Consider the following 22,722-nt stretch of genomic DNA (forward strand, 5'->3'; position numbering starts at 1 on the left):
GCAAAATTAATAGAACATGAGGACAAACTGGATGGGCAATTTGTTGTAAAGAATAAGGCAAGGATGACTGCCACACTTATGACTTCAGCAAAAGCCCAATGAAGCAATTTACTGAGGTGAGGAAAGCTGGGGGAAAAAACGTAAGAGTACAGTTTTAAACATTTATGTATTCAACAAATATTAATTGAGCACCTCTATGTTCCACACGGGTTAAACCTGAGATGCTTCTAAAGGTCTAAGTGCTGATGGTGCCACCTAATAGACTAGTCTGGGGTAGGTCAGAGTACAGCATTAGCAAGAAAAGAAACCTAACAATGAACAGGACATGCAGACAGACTGAATGTCAGGAAGGAAGCACAGACAGCCAGGATGTCTCCAAGAGAAATTAGGTAGACAGCCAATCATTTTTCTAAGGTGGGGGAATGGTTTAGGGATGGGGAAGAAAAGAATCAAGAGTTCAATCTTAGACATGTTCAGTCTGAGATACTTCTGAAATCTCCAAGTGTCTGTAAAAGGGAATGATTGGTCATGTGGATTGAGAAATCGCAAGAGAGAAGGGCAGAAATCAACCGAACTGTATTTGACATAAAAATGAGATTTACAGCCAAGGGAACACAGGAGAACACCCAGGAAGAGAGGGAGTATGGAAAAAAACAATAACTGAAAAAAATTTTATTCACAATAGCAACAAGAATACTGAAGTACCTAGAAATAAATCAAAGACTAAAATGTATGGATTGTTTTAGGAAAAAATTTCAAAACTTCAGTGAAAATATAAAAGAATGCATGAATAAATAGAAGGAAAAATTGTGCATAGATAGAAAAAAATTCTTTATCATAAAGATGTAAACTTTTCCAAAGTGAGTTCATAACTTCATGCATTTCTTACTAAAATCACCAACGGTCTTCTGTGGCATGTGATGATCTGATCTGATGGAAGGGCAAAGGACCAACAATCAAAGGACTAAGAAAATTCTGGGGCTGGGCGCGGTGGCTCACGCCTGTAATCCCAGCACTTTGGGAGGCCAAGGCAAGCGGATTACGAGGTCAGGAGATCAAGACCATCCTGACTAACATGGTGAAACTCTGTCTCTACTAAAAATACAAAAAATTAGCCAGGCGTGGTGGCTGGCACCTGTAGTCCCAGCTACTCAGGAGGCTGAGGCAGGAGAATGGCGTGAACCTGGGAGGTGGGGCTTGCAGTGAGCAGAGATCACACCATTGCACTCCAGCCTGGGCGACAGAACGAGACTTCATCTCAAAAAAAAAAAAAAAAAAAAGAAAGAAAATTCTGAAAAGAATGACAGGACTTTTCATACCCAGATATCCAAACATATTACTAAGCAATAGTAATTAAAATACTGTGGCATTGCCCAGAAATAGACAAGTGGAACAGTTCTATTCAAAAATAAAACTCAGAAACACATCCATATTAACAAGAGAACTTGACATATGATAGGGATGTTATAAATTGGTAGGGGGCAGATGGATTCTTCAACAAATAGTGTTGATAAAATTAACTTGCAAGGAGAAGAGATTACACCAAAATTAAAAACTACTGGCTAGGCATGGTAGCTCATGCTTGTAATCCCAGTATTTTGGGAGGCTGAGGCAGAATCATTTGAGGTCCAGGCTGGAGTTCGAGACCAGCCTGGGCAACATAGCAAGACTATCCCTACATTTTTTTTTAATTAGCTGGGCATGATGTCATATGCCTGTAGTCCCAGCTACTCAGAAGGCTGAGATGAAAGGATCTCTTGAGCCTGAGAGTTGGAGGTTGCAGTGAGCTATGATCACACCACTGCACTCTAGCCTGGGCAGCAAAGTCAGACCCTGTCTCTAAAAACAGAAGTTAAAAAAAATAAAATAAAAGCTACTGTACATCGAAAGACATAATAAACATAGTCAAAAGTTAAGGAACACTGGGAGAATGCAACACATATAATATATAAATAATTCCTATCCAGAATATTTAAAGAACTCATACAAATCATTAAGAAAAAACAACCCAAAAGAAAATTGGGCAAATCATATGAAAATGCAGTTTACAGAGGAGGAAGTCATGGATGACCCATAAGCATATAAAAATACATTCAAACTCACCAATTATCAAAAAGACACAGATTATAACAATTGATACCATTCTACAAGAATCAGATGGGTAAAAGTTAAATAGCCTGACATTAAGTGAAGAGAGTCCGTAGACAAACAGGAACTCTCACACATAGTTGGTGAAGAGCCACTTCGGGGGGCAAGCTGGGAGTATAGTATGAACTATACTATACACTACACATATACTACACATATGTATAGTAGCATGGATCACAACAGAGGGAGCATTTTTATTTATTTTATTTTATTTAATAGAGTCGGGAAATGGATGGACTACCCTAAAAAAAGACAAGAAGAAATTAGAACAAATACCCTAGAAAAAAATTACAATAGCAAACACGTGGAATGAGATACAAACCAGGCACTGTTCAAGGGCTTTACGTATTTAACTTATTTCTTCCTCATAACCTCATAATAGCCCCGTTTTGCAAATGAGAGAGTCAGAGAAGTCAGATAACTCAACCAAGATCACAGAGCTAGTAAATGGAGTCCCAGGACCCCAACCAAGGTAAACTAGAATGTATGCCTAACCCTGACACCATGCTCCTTCTAACGCAGCAAACGTGAACAGGAGCAAAGCAAATCATAGAGACTCTTATACACTAAAAAGATTATTTTATACAACTTGAGGTTACAAGTTAAAAGACCAGTGCTGGTATAGAAGAAAGTATTCCAACATACAAACGTATGCAGTTTTAGTAACCAGGATGTTTACATTAAAAACAAGCTATAAATTTTTTAAAAAAGTAGACAAACAGGGAAGTAATAGAAAAAGAGGTATCTTTTATAGCTAGCAATCATATTACAAATATTCTTAACTATGTAGTACTCAGAGAAAGGCAAAGGACAGTAAGGAAGCATCGTTTGTGTCCATCCTGATTGGTCCTCAAAAACAGGGGAAATGACGTCAGGTAGGGGGCAGGGGGAAAGCAGCCAATCAGAGGCACTGGCGAGGGAGGTGGGTCCATTCAACCACCATTGACTGAACTCGCACGTGGTGAGAGGAACGCCCACAGGCCGGTGAGCCCCAAGCTGTCACAAAGAACCTACGATTTCCTGCAAGTGAGGAGTGCACACGGGTGCTTCTATAAGAGCTATTTTGGAATAATAACTAGGAATCCAAAGATTCCATTCCCAGCCCGGGTTTTCACATATGCCTAACCACAGCCTTCCAAAAACTGCTCAGCCCCAACTCCTTAGCTGTGATAAAAATTATCCATGTTTCCCGAAGAGTAATTTCATTCCACATTCACCAGCTCCCTTAGAGACCTTTAGTAGTCTCTAAAACCTTGCTGATCCTCTCAGGCCAGAGGCTGACCTTGTCTGCTGAGTGTAGATTTACACAGTAAAAAACAATGGCTTCTGTGTTCATCAGTCCACAGCAGCAAAAACACAAAAATGTAGGACCTGAAGGTTGGCTGTAACTACTACAGGCTGTCTCTAAGGATGTCATTATCCGTCTGTCCTTGTTTATCCATTTGTCTTTGTGACAACGATTATGTTTACAAATTAGTACAATAAATGTTGAACAGTAGATTGTTGGTGACAAACCAGTGCTAGGTAATGGAAAATTTCATACACATATTTATTTGGAATCTGGGTGCTTTTCCACAGAAAGCAGCAAGATGTCAAAATCTAATACTGATGTGGGGACCTGCCAAGACTATGAAAAAATGAAAACATAAGAAAGTCCTAATTATTTTGAAGGCCCATGTGGGGACACAAAACGAAGCCATGTTAAATGCCCTCATTGTTTTGCTTTGTTTTAGGCAACAAGGACAAACTAATGTGGCCCAAGAACCACATTGCCCACCTGCAACTATCTCATAAAGTTGTGCAAAAGTCCTTTCTGATGAACAAACTCTACCTGCTTCCAGCTATTCTAAGGGAAAGGAAAGGGTGTGACCTACGGTTGTTATCTTTAGCACACAGATAATTTATTTAGCAACTATTTCGGGAGTAAAACCTTCACTTATTGTAGTGGGGCCAGATAAACATTCAAGAAGTGCAGTAGTTTTCTGAATGTTGTGTAAATAACATGATACCCTTCAGTTTCTTGTATCTAAAATTATACAATACATGGTTTTAGTTTATGGACACTCAAATTTACCCTGGAATTGTATGTGGATGAATATTCCCACAATTTTCTACAGGCCAAGGGGACAGGCAGTCCCTGCTGGACTCTCCGTTTCTCTGCTGGCTGGCCCTGACTCTAGACTCACTTTTCCCTTGTCTATCCTCCACGTTGCCATAGAGATGATGTGAAATTGATTATATCTGTCCCTACTCAAAAACTTTAAGGGTCCCCTCAGTTACAGAACCAAGTCCTTGTTTCTCAATTAATACAGCACATAGACCCTTCACGGTTTGGTCTCTGTCCTTCACCTCCCACACCATTTCTTGCTGGTACAGGCCAGAAGCATTATCCTGTGATCAGAAGATGGACCTTTCCCTGGAATGCCTTTTCCCTATCATGTCTGTGTGGTAAATACCTATTCATCCTTAACAACCCAGCTGAGGTCTTACCTCATTAGGATTTGATCCCTCAAAAAGATTTGTCCCTCTCTGGGCTATCTTTATAACTTGTACATACTTCTATTTGTGGACTATGTTATAATAACGTGGCTATATGTCTGTGATCTCAGCGTGAGCTCTTTGAGGACAGAGTTTCTGTCTGAATCCTCAGGGTTCTGTTTCACCATCCACTCAATGAACGAACGTTGACACTGATTGGATTGAAAGTGTCTTAAAAATTCACAGGTGCTTCTGTCCCCTGGGATGTTATGTAGGACTCAGGCTGCTTTTGTCAGGTTCTCAGCAAGGGTAGTTTAAAAAATTAAGGTTTTAGCATAAAATTGTCTCTCCATAGAAAGCATTATAATTTCAAAGCATACTAGGTTTTACAATTATTTGCCTTCCTCAATCCAGTGTTTGTGGTGTAAGAAATAAGGAAATAAGGATGATTTGTTTCTCTCTATGAAAATGATGGGATTTTGAATGTACACATATGTAGGTAAAACAAATTCTCTTATAATTCTTTCCTGAATGATGGGGAAGACAACCAATCTCCCAAATTGTATTGTTTTATAGAAAAAACTAAATGATCTGTGGTCATAGCAGGGGACTTAAGAAGAGAACTCAGATTATCTGATGGGCTAATTTAGTTGCTCCAGCTACAGCTAGTGAGTGGTGATAGCTACTAAGCTGCCTTGGGTTTTCCAGGGGTTCCATTCTTCGAGAGACACAGAAGAAGCCAAGCTGGAGACCCAAGCTGAAATAAGCACTAGATTGCTGACCACCCTATTCCCAAATTTTGTGTCCAAGACCATCATCTGAGTCATGCAATAGCAATTACACTGGTAGAGTTCCTCAGCTGAGTGAAATGCCACTTATCTCTGTTCCATTTTGCAATCTCCATGCCTCCATCTTTATATTTACCATGTTATATTAAAACAATTCATTCATTCAAAAAAGCAGTCACTGAGCACATATGATGAACCAAACATAATGTTAGCCCCTGACAATATGACAATGAGCAAAGACCCTGACCTCAGGAGTGCATATTCTAGCAAGGAAGACACACATTCACAAGTACTATCTTTAGAAGTAATTGTTTAATTAGAGTTGTGACTAGTGCCTTGAAGGAAAAGTGCAGGTGGCAGTAAGTCCATATAGATGAGGATCTTAACTAGTATAAGAGGTCAGGGAAGGCTTCTTGGAGGGTAGGAGCTAAAGAGTGAGTTAATATTATTGCAGCAGAGAGAGGAGTAGGCCTAGAGTGTTTGGGACAGAAGGCTCTGAGTTGGGGTTGGTGAGGTACATTTGAGGACTTAGGACAAGGCCAGTGCAGCTATAACAATGTATGTAAGAAGGAGAGTGGAGCAGGATGGGCTGGAGAGGAAATCAGAGGTTGAGTTGTGAACTGACATGCTTGGTAGATCAAAAAATACTATAAGGGAGGGAAATCCTTAATATACTGAAGGATATTAAAGTAGAAATAAGTCATAATCAGAGGTGCATTTTTGTAAGCTCACTTCTATAGCTTTGAGGAAAATAGTTTTCATGGGCAAAGCCCATTCCAGGAGGCCATGTGACTAATGATGATGGTGACAAAATATTCCAAGAGTAGAATTAACAAGACTTGATAATTCGTTGCACATAAGAAGTGGTAATGAGGAGGAGTCAAGGGTATATCCAAGGTATGTCGTCTGAGCAACTAGATGGGTGTTGGAAGGATCTACTGGAGAAAAAGAAGGTTTGGGGGAAAAACAGAAGGCTGAGTTCACTTTTAATGCATTCAATTTGGGGTGTTTGAAGGCTTCTAGATGAAGATGTCATGTGAATAGTTCAGAGGAGAAGTTGGCTCAAGATAGAATTTGAAAGTTGTTGGAGTATAGGTAGCAATTGAAGCCATGAGAGTGGATGGGATTGTCTTGGTGGCTGAATGAGAGAGGTAGAAGAGAAACTAGGAGCATGTGACATCATGGAAATCAAAGGGAAAAAGTATTTCAAAAGACGGAATGCTCAACTTTGTAGAATGATTCTGAGAGGTGGCATGATATGAGGACTACAAGAGCACATTTGATTAAGTGGTATGAAACTAATTGGTGGCTTTAGCAAGAGTTGATTCCACGGAGTTGTTGAAACAGAAGTTGAATTTGAGGGTTTATGGAGGGGATAGTGACTAAAGATAGAAAGAGAAACTATAGGCAACTCAGCCCAGAAATTTGAGAACAGTGGGAGAGACTGGTAGTAGCTAGAGAAGCATGTGGTTTGCAAAGGGTCCTTTGTGGGGGCAGAGGGAGATGTTTGGCTGGTTTGTTGAGTTGTTTGTAGTAATGAGATAAACTGGAGCATGCATAAGTGCTAATGGGAAGGAGAGAGGAAGAAATAGAAATAATATCAGAAGGAGAGGAAATAATTAATATTCTTGAGAAAAACCTGAGGAGCTAGAGTGCAGAGCACATGCAAATTGTTGGCCTTTGTTAGAAGAGAGAAAACTTTTGACCGTATGAAGTCTCCATCTAGTAGTTTCCATTTTTCCAGTGAAATAGAAAAATGCTGAGAATAAGAGAGTTGGAGGCTTGAGAGGAATAGAATGGGTTTAAGAGAGATTTTGTAGAAATTAGACCCATCAGTTTTGCGAGTCTAGTTGAGGTCACTGACTATTAATTTGTAGAAATACAAATCTGCTCCACTCTGTTTTTCTTTAGTTTTTCTTAGCAGCTTGGGTGTAGACATAGAGGAGATAGGTTCATCTGGGGTGGAATTCACCAGACAATTTGCAAGAGAAGAATTGAAGTAATGGATCTTAGAATCTATCAGTAATGCGAAGAAAATAGAAGGTAGAAAAAGGTGATAAATGAATGGATAGGTAAATGAATGGGAGGTGAAAGGGCAAGTCAACTAGAAGCACCTAGTGAAAGAAGACTTGTAATGGGATCTGTATAACTAATGAAAAGAAAGGAAGATTGTGAATGAGATGCTAGATGTTTGCACTGTTTGGTTGATGGAGTAGTTTCAGGTATTGACAATGGTCACAGAATGACAATAGATGGATGAGCAGAGTGGATAATTCACTGGAGTGGTGAATAGTTCATTCAAGTAAATAGTAAAGTCACCTAAGTGGAGAGGGAGTGGGCAGCCCAGTAAAAAACCATCAGCGAAGGAGGAGGTGTGACTTGGAGGCCCATTGAAGGCTGCCACAGGAATGGAGCACAAGTATCAAAATGCAAAGGTTTAACTAGAGGCTGAAGGCATAGTGGCCTAAAAGTGGCGATGGGGAGGACACTGACCCCACTCTCAAACCTGGAGCTACCTGGAGTGTAAAGTGGCTGCCATTTGAGAGGCTAACAGATAAAGCCTTGTTCTCGGAGAACTGGCTAGATTCAGTTAACACAAAAAGATGGAACGGCTCTCCTGCAGAGTTTGGGAATATAAAGGGAGGAAGTCTGATTATCAGAGAATGGCTGTTCCACTGTGCATGATATGTGGGTTTGTCAAATACACACATGGTGGCTTGGGTAATAGTCCCTCTGGGGTAGAGAAAATTCTTTTTATATTTGTGCTCCCAGAACCTAGAATAGGGTGAGCCACCTGGACATACTAAAGAAATGTTTAACTCTTACTGGAAATTTGATTGCTCATTCTTTTGCTGATTCCGCATTCTACTGTGACATTCTGAATACTAGTCATCATTATGCAAAAATGTAGATGCAGATCCAAAGGCTATAAGAGATTCATTTATACCTGTATTTTCATCCGTACACATCTGCTGATTGGATCTCTGTTATGAGCTTGTCTTGGTATCATTTGCTTCTTTTTTTTTTTCCTAAAAGTGAAGCAGTAGAATATGCTCTGGTTAATATAGTGTTTTGGTTACTTAGGTTGCAGTTAATTCAAGTGTGTTATACATGCAGCTTCACTCTCACAATCCTAGGGAGGATTATGAAGTTTGATCTAGATGCCATCTGCCAGCTGAGGGATGGGGGAAAGATATAGTCACAAAATCACGTGTAAACTTTTAATAACTGCCTTAACATTATACAGAAAAAAAAAAGCTGCATGTCCAGTTAATTCACTGTCATTATATAGAAAATCTGTATTTCTTTTTTTCATTTCTCCTAGTAAATTTGAGCTTTACAAGCCTAATTTTTCTTATAAACTTGATAAATGAAATTCCAGAGTCTGGCTCTAAAAATATAAATCTTCACAATCAAATAAATCACCCCAAGAAAGGAGCTTAAGGAATATCCTCCTCCTTTTCTACGGCTCTCAAAGAAGAGATGTGTTCTTTGTGCTGTAAATTGCATGAAAAAATCCAATTTGATAAAGCATTAAATTGAGAACTTCCAGAGGATATTAATATTGTTTTCATATGAAATATGGAAGTTCATGTGACTATTTATAACCTTTGGTCCCATTCCTTATTAATATATATCAGATCTCAGAAGGGCTATTTGATAAAAAACAAAGGTCTTATAAGATTATAAAGATTCTAGACACAAAAATAGCCTCTGAAAGAACCCTGTAATTCTAATTGGTTCTCTTAGTTGATCGTTTTTATTCTAGTAATAAGGATGTAACTGAAAACTTTGTGTAATGAACTATAGAAATCTTCGTAAGAGTTTTAAGTGAAATCAGATAAGAATCACTAGCATGTTTCTTTTCTCCCCTCTGCTTGACAGAATAATTGAAATCGTATGAGTCTACAAGCTTTCTTATTTAGAAAAATGATCAGGGCCATGCGCGGTGGCTCAGGCCTGTAATCCCAACACTTTGGGAGGCCGAGGCAGGTGGATCACGAGGTCAGGAGTTTGAGACCAGACTGACCAAGATGGTGAAGCCTCGTCTCTACTAAAAATACAAAAATTAGCCAGGCACAGTGGCAGGCGCCTGTAATCCCAGCTACTCAGGAGGCTGAGGCAGGAGAATCGCTTGAACCCGGGAGGCGGAGGTTGCAGTGAGCTGAGATTGAGCCACTGCACTTTAGCCTGGGTGATAGAGCGAGACTCCATCTCAAAAAAAAAAAAAAAGAAAAAGAAAAATGATCAGTCGTAATACAGAAGCAAGTATTGAATTTAAACTCCTGCTGAAACAATAAAGCTGAAAAAATATACAGAAGAATTATTCTCAGGCACTGGATGGCAATCATTGCAGGGCTATGATCCTTGAGAGAAAGGAAACAAAGCAGTTAAACCCCACATTCATCCTGGTTTTTCCTTTGAAGATATTTTTCAATCTGCTGTACAGGTAAAAAAGAGTCAAAGAAGAGACGGAAAGAAACAGAGGTAGGAGTTAGGGGATACTAAGACCGTGGGAATCTGGAAGGGTGGAGGGGAGAATAACAGACAATAGGGAACCACTGGGAAAATATACAGTCATGTGTTGCTTAATGACAGGGATAAATCCTGAGAACTGAGTCACTAGGCAATTTTGTCATTGCACAAACATCATAGATGGTTTAGCCTGCTACACACCTAGACTATATGGTACAGCCTTTTGCTCCCAGGCTACAAACCTGTACAGCATGTAGCTGTACTGAATACTGTAGGCAACTGTAACACAACAGTAATTTAAGTATTTGCATATTGAAACATATCTAAAATAGAAAATGTACAGTAAAATACATTATAAAAGATTTAAAATGGTACAGCTATATAGGGCACTTACCATGAATGGAGCTTGCAGGCCCAAAAGTCGCTCTGGGTGAATCAGTAAATGAGTGGTGAGTAAATGTGAAGGCCTAGGACATTACAGTGTAATACCATAGACTTTATAAATGCTATATACTTAGGCTACACTAGAATTATTTTTTAAATTTTTTCTTTCTTCAAAAATAAATGTTAGCTTACTGTAACTTTTTACTTTATAAACTTAAATTTTCTTAACTTTTTGACTCTTTTGTAATAACACTTAGCTTAAAACACATTATATAGCTATAGAAAAGTATTTGTCTTTATATTCTTATTCTATAAGCTTTTTTCTATTTTTAAAATTTTTAATTCTTTTTTACTTTTTAAACTTTTTTCTTAAAAACTAAGATGCAAACACACACATTAGCTTAGGCCTACACAGGGTCAAGATAGTCAATATCACTGTCTTCTACCTCCACCTCTCATCCCACTGGAAGTTCTTCAGGGACTATAACACACATGGAGCTGTCATCTCCTATGACAACAATGTCTTCTTCTGGAACACCTCGTGAAGAACCTGCCTGAGGCTGTTTTTTGTTTTTTTTTTTTTAAGACGGAGTCTCGCTCTGTTGCCCAGGCTGGAGTGCAGTGGCGCGATCTCGGCTCACTGCAAGCTCCACCTCCCGGGTTCACGCCATTCTCCTGCTGAGGCTGTTTCACAACTACCTTTTTTTTAATACAAGTAGAAGGAGCACACTCTAAAATAACAATAAAAAGTGTATTATAATAAATACACAAACTAGTAACAAATTCATTTATCATCATTACCGAGTATTATGTACTGTACATAATTGTATGTGCTGTACTTTTATACAATTGGCAGCACAGTAGATTTGTTTACACCAGCATTACCACAAACAGATGAGTAATGTGTTGTGCTATGATGTTATGACAGCCATGGCATCACTAGATGACACGAATTTTTCAGCTCCATTATAATCTTATGGGACCACCACTGTCATTGACCAAAACATTGTTATGCAGTGCATGACTGTATATAATTTCTCTCAGATCCTTGGCCAGATCCAAAGTTGCACAGTTGCAGGGTGAAACTGTGGGAAGCCCCTTAAAAAATTTTGCTAAGAGGCTGATAACCAAGCAGAAATATCTGAATTCACATATTAATGAGGAGACATTGTGAACATCCCAATCTTTCAGTTGAGACCCCAGAAACCTCTCACTCTAGAATAGGGACAACTCACAGAAGTAAATGCAAAGATAAAATAGGTCTGACCTAGCAAGGCCTGAAACCAAGACTTGACTGGGTCAGAGTGACTCTCTGGTAATTTAACATAATCCAGAACCACTACAATCTATTATCCACAATGTCCAGCATACAATAATAATTACCAGACATTCAAAGAAACAGGAAAAGGATACCAAATTTTTTTTAATGGTCAGTGGAAGCAGACCCAGAGATTATCATTATTGATATGTTAAAGTAGAGAAAAGATAAACATAATGTATGACAAAATGAGGCTTTTCCATAAAGAATAAGAATTTTTTTAAAAAATCAAACAAAATAAATCAATCACAATATGGGGAAGCAGAGGGAATCCAAGATGGAACGCAGGCTGTGACTAATAAAACTGACTACAATAAATAAATCAAATGAAATGAATCACATAACCACACTAAAGGGAAGGGGGGAAGAAAGGATATGGCTGAAGTAACTTTGAAAAATAGTGTAGATAATCCTACAATAGTAGAATTAAGCAAATAAATACATTATAGATAATGAGAATCCAGTTTCTTACTATCCAAAGAATGAAGTCACAAAAAAGGAAAGGAAGAAGGCTAGAATGAAACTTGTGCTGCTAGATTGGAGTGAGAAATACAGAAATAAATATAGGTGTGTGCATATGTAAGTTAGTATACACACACAGATTTCCTAGCTCTGCCGAGAAGCTTTAGAAGAAGTAACACCCCAATAGCAAGGTATACACCACATATGGTTTGGCTTTGTATCCCCACCAAATGTCATGTTAAAATGCAATCCCCAGAGGTGGAGGTGGACCCTGGTGGGAGGCGACTGGATCATGGTTTCTCATGAATGGTTTAGCATCATCCTCCTCGGTACTGTCCTCACGATAGTGAGTTCTCATCATATCTGGTTGCTTAAAAGTGTGCAGCACCTCCTCCCTCTCTCTCTCTCCTGCTCCCACCACCTGAGATGTCTCACTTCCCCTTTGCCTTCTGTGATGATTGGAAGCTTCCTGAGGCCTCCCCAGAAACAGAAGCTGCTATGCTTCCTGTATAGCCTGCAGAACCATGAGCCAACTAAGCTTCTTTTTTCTATAAATTACTCAGTGTCAGATATTTCTTTATAGCAATGCAAGAATGAACTGATACAACAAGTAATAACCAAATTTTGTTTTTTAACTATCATCAGTGTACTAGGCTGGACTGGTAAAGTGTCCCTGAGACAGAGAAAATACAAGTTTATCCTGGAAAAAATTGTGATGTCAGAAAATGTTCAGAGAGGTTGGCAACATGTGAAAAAGGCACAGGAGCTAACCTAAAAGAGCTCCTACCAAAGTTATTTGAGCAAGAAGGTAAATAAGAATAGTATTGGATTATAAACCAAGGAATAAAATGAATATTGTTGGGCTTATACTGATATAAATAAATAACTGAATAAATAAGTAAATAAAATGGAGTAGAAGAGATAGCCTTCCTTAAAGAATCATTCCAACTAACAAATGTAGAAGCAATGAGGGAAATAGAAAATCACTATTAGAATACCATAATAATAATTTCTGCAAGCATCAACTAATGGATGCTAAAATTAGTAGGTGAAAGTGTAAGGAGAAACACAATATTTGTATAATCTCAAAATATCCCCCCAAGAAAGATTTACTAATTAAAAAGAAAAGAATAATCACTTTAAAGTGGAGAAATCTGGGAAGCATCATCTCAGCCAAATGATCAAGGTTAACATCACCAGTAATAAGACAGATCATCCTCATTTATTCTCTGATACGAGAAGCACACATCATCTCTGTGTAATTCTTTTCAATAATATATAACTTCAACCTAATCATGAGAAGACATCAGAAAAACTCAAATTGAAGGACACTATACATAACTTTTCAATGTTTTTAAAAAGTCTCAAGGTCATGAAAGAGAAGGAAAAACTGAGGAATTGTCACAGGTTAGAGAAAATTAAAGAGACCGGATAACTAAATGCAATGCAAGATCCTGGATTAGTACCTGACAGAAAAAGGACATTAGTGGTAAAACTTGTAAAATATGATTAGAGTCTACAGTTAATTAATAATGTATCAATGTTAATTTATTAGTTTTATTAGTTGTGCTACACGGTTACGTAAGATGTTGACATTAAAGAAAGCAATGTAAAGGGCACACTGCATGTATTCGCAACGTGGGTAATAACCCCTCCAAAAGATGAAAACTGGATCTTGAGGGGAGGCAAAAAAACCTTACTTGTTTTATTTTATTTTTTTAAATCTCAGACCTATGTAAGAATTCTCACTCTTGTTATGAGCAAAGCACAGATATGTACCATACATAAGCACACATACTATACATATGTGGTATTAAAATTTAATGGAAGGGGAGAAGCAATTAGGGGAAAATGGCTTTTTAGGGGGATGATGTGTATAATTTAGGAGTCCCATGTGTCATCTGCCATATAACAACATTTCAGTCAATGAGGGATCATTTAAACAACAGTGGCCCCAGGAGATTATAATATTGTATTTTTACTGTTTCTTTTCTATGTTTAGACATACAAATATTTACCATTTTATTAAGTAGCCTGTACCATCTAGGTTTGTGTAAGTACACTCTATGACGTTCACACAATGACTAAATCGTCTAATGTCTCGTTTCTCAGAATGTATCCTTGTTGTTAACCAACACATCACTGTAATTTGAGTCTGTGTTTCATTTAAGTTAATGCCATCCACGTGTTTTTATTACAGTAACTTACATAAACCATCAAGAGCCAGTGATTGGAATTTGAGTAATTTGATTCAGTGTTTCATTTAAGTTAACGCCATTTATACGTTTTTATTACAATAACTTACATAAACCATCAAGTATCAGTGATTGGAGTAGGAACTCTCAAATCCCTTGTTTGGAGCATTCAGAAAACCAGCCAAGTGAAGAAAAATAGAGCTAAAAATAGAGCTAAAAAACATATTTAGCCCCTGTCTCTCTGTGTTTCAACCACATTCAATTGTCTCAATGTGTTATGGTTCCTTCTACCTTGGACTGGTATTTCCAGAAATACCTCCCCAGCTCACTTCACTTGTGTAACACCTACCCAAGAATACAAGATTTCAAGTCAAATATGCCTCCCTCAGGGAACACTTTCTTAGCCACTTAGTCTAGATTAACTCTCAAGTACCCTTATTACACAACCTTATAGCTTCCTGTGCTGGTTTTCCTTTGTTTTTATGGTGTACAGTGTGTGATGTTTTGATACATATATTCTGTGGGAAATGATCTTATTTTCTGTGTTCTTTCTTAATGCTCTGGCATCTGGGGCATTGCTGAGCCTGGAGACGCTGCCCCTCCCAGGGCTAGCTGATTCCTTGAGATAGCAATTGCCTCCCCTGTGAGCTGCCATTTATATGCAAATCAACCAATCTAGAACCCAAATTCACCAACTACCTCCTTTACTGAGCTCTTACAAGTTGAACTAATATTCTTCTGCCTTTATCACTCCAGGAACAGATACCAAACAGCTCCTACACCTCAGAGCCCCATGAAATTATTCAAACTAGCCAATCTTAAGCACGCCTCTCCTGCTTACTCTGCCTAGACCATTTCTCCCAACAAAAACCACAATAAAGGCTCTCTCCCATGCGTTTTCACCCTCACTCCTCTGACTCCTGACCTAAGACCTTGGTGCTTCTCCATGTGGCCAAGTGGCCCTTCCCCATGTTCCCCCTCGTCCTGGGAGTGATGAGTAAAACACTGTCTTTTCAATGGCAACCATCTCCTGATCTGGTTGGCCTCACCGTACCTGAACAAAAACAAAATCAGAAGTACATTTTAAAACAGGAAGATTCCTTAACCACCCAGAGCACAGCTGATACCAGGTATTTACCTAATGCTTTAAGGGTGACAGAAGCAACAGAAGCCAGAGTGGCCTGCACAGCTATTATAAGAAGTCACTCTTGGAGCACACATGATGGGATCTAATCCCAGGGGCCCAGTCCAGCCCCGCAGATTTCCAGGTTGTGGAAAGCAGCTTAACTCCTATCCACAAGACTCTCTGGCCTCCCAACCCTTCCATGTCCTGGCCCCCAATTATTTTTTTTTCCTTTTTGAGACAGAGTCCCAGTTTTCTTTTCGAGGCAGTCACCCAGGCTCGAGTGCAGTGGCATGAACATGTCTTCATACTGCATTGACCTCCCAGGCTCAAGTGATCCTCAAGCCTCAGCCTCCTAAGTAGCTGGGACTATAGGCATGCACCACCACACTTGGTTAATTTTTGTATTTTTTGTGGAGATGGGGTCTCCTCATGTTGCTCAGGCTGGTCTTAAACTCCTGAGCTCAAGTGATCCACCTGCCTCAGCCTCCCAAAGTGCTAGGATTACAGGCATGAGCCACCATGCCTGGCTAGTGGTCCCCAATTCTTTTGGCTGAGTGAGAGAATGGGGCCCTCATTTTTCACTCCAGGATGGTCCATCATGGAAATATCCTTTGAGTAGTCTTTTAAGTAGAAAACACTTTATCAAACTACAGAGTGACTTTTATGGCCCAAATGAAACAGTCATAATAGCTAATGCTACATTTTCCCAGTAATTGAGTTCCTCAATATTAAATAGCACTATGTACAGAACCCCAAAATTTTAACCTAATTCAGTATTTAGGAGAAAAAAGTTAATCTTTGTCATCCAGGGAACAGTCCTATTAAAGCCACAATGTGTTCACTGTACTACAAAGGTCATACAATAGGTTAACCAACTGCCCTGCATTTAAGTTTTTTATGACTTCGGTGTTTTCTCTGCAAAAAACAAAAACAAAATGGATATTTTATATTTGTTAATCTAAGGAATTCATTTTAGTAATTTTCTCAAAGTAAAGAAAGTCTGCTGGGAAGTCAAAGCCTCTATCTCCAGAATGACAAAACTGCCAGCCACTTCCAAACAGAAGTTCTCTTGCTTACAAAGGAAATGAGAGTTCTGTCTCTACGAGGCACCCAAGGGGTAGGGACTTGAAGTTAACCTTGGTGATTCTGAGGAAACCACCACAAGGTTCTCTATAGTAGTTATAGAAAACCCTTTGGACTTGAAGACACCAGAAGCCCTCATCCACCTGTGTGCAAACATTGTGTGGAGAAATGAGCTCTGCTCTGCGCTTGCAGAGGTGGTGGATCTGGTCGCTGAGTCAATGCCTCTACACCTGTTGCTTCTTGGGAGCGCTGTGGTGTCTATATCTCAGTATATGTTAGATTCCTTCTATGTATAATTACTAGCTCTCTGGATGTGGCCACTGGGCCATTGTAGCAGGTAATGCAGAGCTGAATGGAAACAAGTGCAGGAGGGGCATGCCGGCATGCCAGAGGAGCTAATAAAGGACTCATGCCTCATGCCGGAGGAGGAGGTGGAAAAGAACTTGGAATGGTGATGTTCCACACTTGGGGTTGATAGAGACTGAAATACCAAGAGGAGTTTGGTGTCAGCCCATCATATCCTGGTGTAATTGAATTGTTAAGGTGGAAGGGTCAGCCCAGTGGCCTCCAAAGCAGATATGCCTACCCCATGGGAGTTCCCAAGAAGTTTCACTGAGGTTCAGGAACATGAGGTATAAGACTTTTCTTTTGCCGGGTGCAGTGGCTCACGTCTGTAATCACAGCACTTTGGGAGGCTGAGGTAGGCAGATCACGAGGTCAGGAGATTGAGACCATCCTGGCTAACATGGTGAAACCCCGTCTCTACTAAAAATACAAAAAAATTAGCTGGGCTTGGTGGCACAAGCCTGCAGTCCCAGGTACCTGGGAGGCTGAGACGGGAGAATTGCTTGAACCTGGGAGACAGAGGTTGCAGTGAGCCACTAGGCTGGTGCACTGCACTCCAGCCTAGTGAGAGAGTGAGACTCCGTCTCAAAAAAAAAAAAAATAGACTTTTCTTTTCACATATGTTATCTACAAAGATAAAAATGAGATTGTTACATTTAACATTTAATGCATGGGTTGATCCTGCCACCCTCATTCAGCACAAGTTAGCTAGCCACGCCCTGAACAATGGACGGTCATCTGGGTGCCTTCACTTGTCCCTTTGCTCTTAGTATACTGAAAATTATTGCAAATTGAGCCTGGTGAGTGGATTTGTTGATTATATCTTCTGGTTTTTAGCTGTTTTAGCTGAACTTATTCTTTCATAAGGAACTAGTGAATAACTTAAGACTTTAAGATCATACTAGTAGTAATATAAGCCCAAATTAATTTTTTAGTAGGCAAAGCTAACTCTGCCCCTACTACTAGGAAGATCTTTTTATTAAATTAACAAAGAGGAAGAAAAACTAAATTTGACATTGAACTCAATTATTCTCATTAAAAATACAACTGTTATTTTTAGTGAGAACAAATAATTTTATACCATTAATAAAAATTATTTTAAAATATTGCTTAGTTCATTTTCAGCTCATCTTTTTAACTTCAATTTTTGTAATTTTAAAGTAAAGTGTGTGATGTATTAGTAAAAAAGAATAATGCATCTCATCCATAAATTCAATAGGCTTGTACCATACTTGAGTTCTGAGCTCTGTCATTCACTAGCTGTGTGTAATCATAGGCTAGTCTCTGGATCTCGATTTTCTTCTCTGTAAAATGTGAATGATAGTTCCTACCTCACAGATTTTGTTGAGAAGACTTGTTTTAAGAATGTCTGGTACAGCTTAAGGATCTCAGAGTTTTGATTCCTGTCCCCATAAGGGGACAGTTTTTAACAGTTTTGGCCAGTTATTTTGCTAGTTGTCCCTCAATATGGGTGTGGTCTGTAGTTCAATGCTGAGGTGTGAGTACTAGAACATGTAGGAAACACTTTTGATCAGGAGACTTTTTGCAGCGTTGCCAGAGATCCGCCTCCTCCACTAGGGCGTACGTCCCCGTCAACTCGCGAAAGGATGCCAGCCAGCCTGGAGTGGCTACCCAGGGAAACTCTATTGAGTCGTATCTGTTTTCAGCAGATGGTTGCACTTGGAAAGGAATTATTACATTTATGAAAATAATACGTAGAGAGCAGTAGACATGAGTCCAACACACACAAAGAATCTAAATTGAATACCTCACTTTAAGCCTATAAGATCACATACAGGTCACTGTAATTGCTATTTATAATCCAAGGGCAATACTTACACACTTTTGGTGATTCCTTGGAAATTATCTGTAAAAGCTCTAGATTTTTAATTTTTGGCAATTTGGTGTACAAAGATTTTAGGTACTCATTTAAAATCCTAGTAACTATTAGGTAAACAAGACCTTGAATTTGAAAATTGTATACTCAGATTCAAGTATGAATTTGAATATGTATGATCTAAAATGCAAGTCTACTCCTTTGAAAACTGCATAATTGTGAGAAAACTGCAGACTAAACCCGTACTGAGGGACATTTAGCAAAATAACTGGCTTATACTCTCCAAAACTGTCTAGGTCAAAGCTGCCTCAGGTATGGTTCCAGATTAAAGGAGGCTGAGGGGACAGGACAACAAAAGGTCATGCATGGTTCTCAATTCGCTCCTTGGACAATTGATGAAATCTAGATATCTCTAGATTTAAAAATAGTATTTTCTCAATAGTAATTTTCTAATTTTAATTAATTCCAATTAAAATAAATTTTAATTAAAATTAATTAGATATAAATATGTGTATATATATACATCTTCCTAGTAGTAGGGGCAGAGTTAGCTCCGCCTATTAAAAAATTAATTTGGGTTATATTACTACTATATATATATATATATACACACACACATATTTATATATACACACACATACATATGGATACAGAGCGAGAGAAAGAGAATGATAAAGGAAATATGGTAAAACAGGAACATCTGGGTAATCTGGCTGCACCTGAAATTTTTTGTATTGTTTGCAACTTTTCTGAAAATCTGAAACAATTTTTAAAACTCGCTCACCAACAAGTCTCCTGCCATTCTAAACAGTCACGAAACAGCATATCCGCACACCTGGCAGCGGCCTGCTCTCTGCCTCCCTGATTTATTCACAAAGAATTAAAAAGTCCTTTCCCCGTTTTCCTGCTAGTACTGTAGGCCAAGTTCATTACTCGCCTCCCTGACACATAATATTTTTTCCTTTCTCTGTCATCCATAGAACTGAAAACTCCCTGTTGTTTCTAAGATATTCTGTATCAGACAAAGCATTAGCGCCTTTCTGTTTAAGGTTGTTGGTCTACAGGGGGCAGAATTCCAAAAAGATTTGGGCTTTGTTGTTCCATTAACATCCCCCACACATAAATCCAACTGTATGAGGAAAAAAATTGTTCCTAGATAAGAAGAAAAATTCATTTTTAAATCATGACAAATAATAGAAGAAATAGAAAAAAAAAAAAAAAAAAAAAGCAGCAGCAGCAGCAGCATGTACTACCATCCATCTAGCTCCAGGAACACTGGGCTTTGAATCTGAGGAAATCTGAGTGAGGGCTCAGAGCCTCTCTCTGGGCTCAGACGATTTCCAAACATCAGCAGGAACGTTCCAGGAGGCCCCCTGCCCACATCAGAATAAACGTGGTGTCCTCTGTTCTTGTTTTCTCCATCCTTGTACGTCCTCTCAATCTTGACTATTCTTACAGAAAGTTTTCCCTGGGATATAATGAAATGGCCCATACAAAAAAGTACACTTGTCATTTAAAGATGAAAGTATAAAATGAAGTAAAATAAAAACCAATGGAATCCTCTTACCTTCAAATAGCAGTTGTTGTGTGAAACAGATTCTGCGTCTATACCAGGTCCCTGAGGGTTTGAGCCTACTTCAATGCATGCAGAATATATAGGGAGAGGTTATAGATCTGGGTTTTTCATTACACAAGGTGTTTTTGATGAGTCCTCAGCGAAGATCCACTTAAAAACAAAAGCTACACAAAGACTACAAAAAGGCCACACAAAGTTTAAACAAAAGGCTAAAGAAAGACCAAACAAAAGCCAAAGAAAGTTTAAACAAAGAGTGAAACAAAGATAAAACAAAGGCCAAACAAAGACAAAAACAAAGAGCAAAAGAAAATCTAAACAAAAGCTAAGCTAAGCTATAAACATATCTCACACACACACACACACACACACACACCCCACATTCACTCTACAGCCCCCCAATATTCACATATTCCAGCCTCCCACCTCCCACATAATCAACACCCCATGAGAAAACTCACCCCTTAAGGTTCATTCCACACGAACTCCAGTTAAGTTCCATGCCAGGTCCAACCACACCACACACCAGCTCACCCCACCAAACCACACACCCTTCCACCAACATGCTACGCCACCACAGTGCCATCCCACCCAGCATCCCATACCTCACTCACACATCACAAGCCATACCCATAAGCCATGAACACAGCTGCAATCACATTGACAAATTCCAGGAGTTTTTATACTCCACGTAGATTAAATACCGATCCACACTTCCTTCCCTGAAACACTCATGTATACCCGTAGATATACCCCAGAACTAAAATTCACACACACATGCCCCCCTTGTACACTTGATTTAGCAAGAGTCTAATCCAGTCTAGTTACAACTAACATTGAATTTGGAAGTTTCCATGACAATTACCGTATGCATTCACATTTATGAAAACACGTATAGATCATCTCTTACGTTGAATAGTTTCTGCAAATGATAAATCTCATTCAATTAACATTGTATTGGCTTCAGTCTTAGACACCAGCATTTTCTTATTATGTTCCTAAAATGTAGGGCCACACCTTTCTGTGCTCTGTTAAATGCCATGGGTCCTGTAACTCTGCTTCTGCTATTTATTTTATATATGTAGAACTACCCACTAATGATTTGAAAGATGAAAGCTTACTTCTGAAACCAATCCAACCAACAGCAGCCTTGCCTTTTGAATTCCCAGAGCCCCCTGCATGACAGTACAATGTAAGTGTCAACATTACCACCAAGTTTCTCTTTAGGCTCTTGTCTCAGTAAAGAATCAGCCAGGGAACCTTGAAAAGGTAATCCAGCGAGACTACAAACATTGACTATAAATCTCTTTGTACACTAACATATTTGTTTTTGTTTTGAGACGGAATCTGGTTCTGTCTCCCAGGCTGGAGTGCAGTGGCGCTCTCAGCTCACTGCAACCTCCACCTCCTGGGTTCAAGCTATTCTCCTGCCTCAGCCTCCTGAGCAGCTGGGACTACAGGCACCCACCATCGTGCCTGAATAATTTTTGTATTTTTTAGTAGAGACAGGGTTTCGCCATGTTGCCCAGGCTGGTCTCAAACTCCTAACCTCAGGTGATCCGCCGACCTTGGCCTCCCAAAGTGCTGGGATTACAGGCTTGAGCCACCGCGCCTGGCCTCTTCGTATACTAACTTTATAGTTAGTTAAACATTCTTTCTCTGAGTAATGAGTTATAGATGTATGCTGGTTGATTCACTCCCACTGTGATGCCAGTATTTTGCTTGTGTTGTACTGACTGTGACTGAGGGCTGGGGAGTAGGGTAAGATGGTTTAGAGCTTGAGCTCTGGAGGCCCTGACACTGGGATCATCACAGGACCCACCTCAAGGATTTGAGTGAGGACTAAATCAGTTAATACGTGTTCACTGGTGGAAAGAATGCCTGGCACACAGAGTCCTGCACCAATGTCACTCTTATGGCCCTGGCCCTAAAGGAGGTTACCAACAGGGGTGGGTGGCAGTTGTAAGGACTTGTTTTCTATTCACAAAATAACTGGAGACTAATTCAGGCTATTTAAAAAATACAAGACCCAGTAGATATATTATAAAGCTCTATCTTTATTAAAAGACCCTCTGCTTCTCAAATCTTTCCAACAAAAGTTCTTAATGACACATTTTGGGGAAGTCCCATCTTTGATCTCCTACTCCACCATATATAGAGTGATATACAGTTTATGCAACCAAAGTATGGAGGTTCCACAAAATGTTCGTAATGCCGTCTCTTTCTATTTCTACTTAAGTGTTAGTGTTTGCCCTTAGTGCGGTGGCACCCTCACTCCCAGAACCACGGGGGAGGCCATGTCTGAGTCAGTGTCACTCTTCTTGAATGGCAGCCTGTGTTCCACACAGAGCAAGACCTCCCAGGACTCACAGTCACAATTAAGAAACTTGCTAACACTACAGAGGATTTTCCCACAGAAACTTTGGCTACAATTGACAATCCCCACATGTTATGAGTTAAAATGTGTCCCATCCCTCATCTCTCAAATTCCTTTGTTGAAGTCCTAACC

The 22,722-nt window shown here is 39.3% G+C and overlaps 1 protein-coding gene across 2 annotated transcripts in view; it reads right to left on the reverse strand.

Annotated features, from left to right (window-relative positions):
• The window catches only part of MOBP (myelin associated oligodendrocyte basic protein), a 58,736-nt gene extending 38,398 nt beyond the window's left edge, over nt 1-20,338 (reverse strand). For both annotated transcript variants that reach the window (XM_055282431.2, XM_063636674.1), the window contains exons 1-2: nt 20,208-20,338; nt 8,362-8,443 (exon numbers count right to left, since the gene is read on the reverse strand). The gene's annotated coding sequence lies outside the window, so the exon portion shown is untranslated. The remainder of the gene's footprint in view (nt 1-8,361; nt 8,444-20,207) is intronic.
• Nucleotides 20,339-22,722: the final 2,384 nt, after the last annotated feature.

The sequence above is a fragment of the Symphalangus syndactylus genome, chromosome 1, assembly GCF_028878055.3.
Source record: "Symphalangus syndactylus isolate Jambi chromosome 1, NHGRI_mSymSyn1-v2.1_pri, whole genome shotgun sequence".
NCBI classification, from domain to species: Eukaryota; Metazoa; Chordata; class Mammalia; order Primates; family Hylobatidae; genus Symphalangus; species Symphalangus syndactylus.